Source organism: Glycine max, chromosome 18 (assembly GCF_000004515.6).
Source record: "Glycine max cultivar Williams 82 chromosome 18, Glycine_max_v4.0, whole genome shotgun sequence".
Classification (NCBI taxonomy): domain Eukaryota; kingdom Viridiplantae; phylum Streptophyta; class Magnoliopsida; order Fabales; family Fabaceae; genus Glycine; species Glycine max.
Genome location: NC_038254.2, coordinates 45,946,154 through 45,950,704, shown reverse-complemented (window position 1 = coordinate 45,950,704; position 4,551 = coordinate 45,946,154). Strand labels below are relative to the sequence as shown.

General features: G+C 30.9%; 1 long non-coding RNA gene and 1 other non-coding gene across 2 annotated transcripts; both read left to right on the top strand.

The window, feature by feature from the left end:
* Window positions 1-525: 525 nt before the first annotated feature.
* Window positions 526-609, top strand: MIR2111B (microRNA MIR2111b). The gene has a single exon (NR_126673.1). It is a non-coding gene; the product is annotated as a microRNA MIR2111b (primary transcript).
* A 2,212-nt stretch (window positions 610-2,821) lies between these two features.
* On the top strand, window positions 2,822-3,995 carry LOC106796825 (uncharacterized). Its single transcript, XR_001386048.3, has 2 exons — window positions 2,822-3,101; window positions 3,634-3,995. It is a non-coding gene; the product is annotated as an uncharacterized lncRNA (long non-coding RNA).
* The last annotated feature ends 556 nt before the right edge of the window (window positions 3,996-4,551 follow it).

Below are 4,551 nucleotides of genomic sequence, written 5' to 3'. Positions count from 1 at the left end.
AGTTCTGATTTATTTCTAAAGCTATGCCTAGTATTTTTTTTTTTTTTTTTGTAGTGACTACCGATATCTTGTAGAAAAGACAACATGAGCTGGAAAAAAACAAAATGTGGTGATTAAAACAGCTCAAAAGCATGCCTGAATATTACTTTTTCATCTTCATCTGTGTTAGTGACTTTTAACTCTTTACAGATTTACGATCTCATCCATTATTAGGGACAATAGGATGCTTTCTAAAATGGCTAGAGGAATTTTATTTATTCTACAAGCCTACAAGGAAAAGATCAATATTTGATAAAAAAAAAAAGGAACACATGAAATGATTCTTAGTTAGAGGCTGCTGCAATTAATAATTTTTAGCAAATATCAATATTAAATCAAGGAAGAATACAATTCTCCACTTTAAGAACAACTATATATAAATTTCTGAGACTGAAGATATGATCAAAGGACAAACTCAATTCACCTCAACATTCTTCTACGTACTGTCATTGGTTTCAAACCTTCTTGGAAGAGTGAGTATTGGTTTAGGATCAGGTAATCTGCATCCTGAGGTTTAGAAACAATATGTTTATCGGGTCTAATCCTTGGGATGTAGATTACCACGTCCTTATGTTATGACCAATATGAAGAGCATTTGAACACCAGTTCAATAAAATCGATATCCTGGCCTTCTTTATTTCAAGAGTTTTATATTCTTGTGTTTATTATATTTGATTGCACAGCTATTGGAGTTCCTTTACGGTAGCTGGTGTACCAGATGAAACGAGTGTTTCTATACTGTGCCTTTGAATGATATGAACCAATACATGCTAGAAGATGCCCTATATATATTTATAAGCGTGAGACGAGTAAATTTTAATCATAATATTATTTGCATAAGATCAATATTAGAAATTTAAGTGATTAGTTTTTTAAGTAATTAATCATATATATATATATATATATATATATATATATATATATATAAAATCAAGATTTAATGTCATATATATTGACTACTTAAAAAAGTAATGAGTTTTTAAACATTACTTGTATTTTTTTTTCAATTTTAATCATTCTTATAAGATTTATAGTTAATTTTGTTTTCACTTTCACATAAAATAGACATTTTCACTATAAACATTTTCTTAACTAACTGAGTAGACACTCTTGTTTTATTATATACACTTTTTTTTTTGTTATCATGACATTAGTGTGAAGTATTTATATTTTTGTTAGATGATTAATTTTTGTCTAATAATCTAATTGATCAGTTTTAGTAGAATATTTTTTTTAATAATATTTTTTTTTCATTTATAAAGTTCGAATCCAAGATTTTACTTAAAGAGAGATCAAGTTTAAGATAATCAATCTGAAAACCATTTGAACCAATAACTTATTGGTATACATTTTCTATCTATATATAAAGGATGATGCATATTGAGTGGGGTGTAAAATAGTTAATCTTAAAGCGGCGCCATCGATAAATGGTTATAATTGTGTGTATTTTACCAAAATATAAGTAGTTATGTGGCCAATACCTATTTTGTTCGCTATTGTCATGACTCATGATTCAAGCATTTGTCAAACTGCTTACAAATAACTAGAAACAGAAGTACGTGGACAATATTTTATTCTATATATATATGTGGATAACCATACATAATTGGCAAGGCACAATAGTTTTTTTTTGTTTATATCATCTGCTACTTTTATAACTTTTTTTTTCATATAAAGAAAAAGATTGAACATGTTTAGCACAGGTTAATTAGGAATAAAAAAACTTAGGTTCTTCTATAGAATATAACAACTAGAAAATTTGGAATTTAATTACGAATCACAATTTCTATCCTTCTGCAGCACTCCAATAGCTTCTTCCCTGCTTTTTGTGAAATCCTTCTTATCTCTGAAGATCAGAAATTCCATCATCTCCACGCGAAAGAATATGAAACTTCCATATAAATGTGTAGTGCAAGATCCAAAGTTTTTCCAACCACGGAATTCCAAGCAGGTCCACATGATACAATCAAGTGACTGTTATTAAATTTCTTAAGCAGTATGAAAATTAGCACTAGGTGAGAGTCATTATTTCAACAATAAATAATTAAAAAACGACACGCTCCAACCAGAAAAGTGGATGAAATAAAAAATATTTCGATTAAATAAGGAAGCCTAAAACGACAAACCCTTGAGAGAAAAGGCCTTGATATGTGGTTTCTTGTAAACTTTGTATTTTTTTTATACATAGTAATCGAATTAAGATATTAGTACTAAAAAATTTACAACAACTTATATAAATTTTATTGATAACTAATATTTATTAAAGAACTTAATTGATAATTTTTAATAAGATATTTCCTCTCAACATCTCTTTTTATATTTCATTTATCACAAGATTCAAACCTTAATAAATCATACCTGATTGACCGGCTTGTAAAAGGATTTCATATCCATTTCCAATAGCACAACATAATGTTAATGTTTCGAACTCTTTGAAATTTAATATAAAAACATATGTTTGTAATAACTCACATAAATTGTTTAACTAATTCAACTAGACTTTTTTAATAAAAAATTTATAGTTTGACAGAACGTGACATATTTCATTTATGTAGTTAATTTCACCCAATGAGACAATCACTAGAAGAAAAATTGTTATTATCGACGGAATATTTTTCACGGGATGTATTTCATCGGAAATGTTTGAATTACTGATGGAATTTACCGACGGATTCCATGGGAAAATGCCAACAAAATTTACTCACAAGACAAATTTTCCATCAAAAATTATAAATTACCGACGAATGTTTACCCACCGATTTAATTCTGTCAAAAATTTAAATATTACTGATGAATTTTTCCGACGGAACATGTGTCCGTCTAAAAATTTTACCCAAAATTAAAAGAACTCAACCCTAACCAGACCCTTAGACACTTCCCTTCCCTTTGGTGGATTTTGAAAGCTTTCGCACCCACAGTCACGCTGCCGTTGCACGAGCTCCACCACCGTCACGTGCTCGTTGCCGTCGAACATCATCATGTCGTTCTCTCACCCACATCGTCGTGTCGCCGCCATTGAGCCCTCATCACCATCGCACATGTCGTTGTGCGCTCACCAGCTGGTTAGTGCTCTTTACTCTTAAAATTTGTTTTGTCTTCCTCTGCGTTGCACCACTCTCTTTACTCCGCCATTGAGTGAGGTTGTTGCGTCATTTTCATGTAATGTTAGAGACAACTCACTCTCATAAAAAGGTTATGGTTATGTAAACAAACATTTGAAGCTATTTCTCTGCCACAAATTGCATCTTTTATGGTTTGGTGTTGGAATATCATCTATTCTACTCATTCCTAAGCGAATGAGAATATTGTTAACGGTCACTTGGCAATTGGAAGTGTCAATTTGTGAAGATAAATTCCAAACTAAATATCCATACCCCAAAATTTCTGTACCATAAAAACTAGAAGTGCCAAATGCCATTTTTTTTATTTGAAGGAAAAGAACTTATATTATTTCATTCAAAATAAGTATACAAGTTGGATTGAAATCAAAATAATGCATACTTGCGTCAGATCTAAGTGCCAATTCTTGAAAATTGTTGTTCCTTAGGTGTCTTTGTTACCTCTCTTCATTTAAAATTGATTTTTTTCTCACAGTATAATTCTTGATCGAACTTGTATTAAACACCCTATACTTGTTAGTGGTGGCTTTGGAATTGTCCAATGCTCAAGAGAAAGTGGAGAGATACCAAGTGTGTTGGAAGGAGATTGCTTTGGGCATGGGTGATATGTCCATGTGGATGTTATAGTTGTCATACTGAGCCAATGTGGAAATTGCAAGGTGAAAAGTTGTGATGTAGAAGAAGCAAAGAGAGAAACAAGTATGGGTAGTCATGATTGGATTAAGGTAAATGTGTATAGAACAAATATGGTGTTTAAATACGGAATATATACTGGTTGGGATATTCATTAACTAGTTCTCATAAGATATTCTTCAATTCACCCTCAAAGTTGGAAAATGATTGGATCACCCATGTTTTAAATTGACTTGTGGTTGATCATTTCAAAAAATTTATATTACAAAAAAATGTGACTAATGCAGTTATTATTTTGAATCAACATTGTTTGTTTGTTTGAAAGTCAACATAGATGACTTGTGAGATTATGCATGAAATTATGAAATAATCATTTGCATATGCTCATATGAACTGATTGATGAGTCTGAAGTAAGTGTCATTCATTTCACTTTAATTATTCTAATTTAGTTCCTTTGAGAGAGAATTTTTGTCATGCAACAAATGTCGTGCCTCTGTCATGGAAGTAATAATGCTAATATACAAATCATCCTTACAATTTCTATAAAATATAAATAGGTATAGTTGAATGAAACCATATAGTGGTTTTGCCTTGGACAATGAATGTTCTGTTTCATGGACCATGACTTAGCACTTGGAGGTGTGTTGATTGTAGCATGACAGCGTTAGAAATACATACCATTAATTGTCTTTTTATCCTTAGTTTCTTAACATTGTTGGCGGGCTAGCCTTGCCCATCAATATGGCCTTTTTCTTTTCT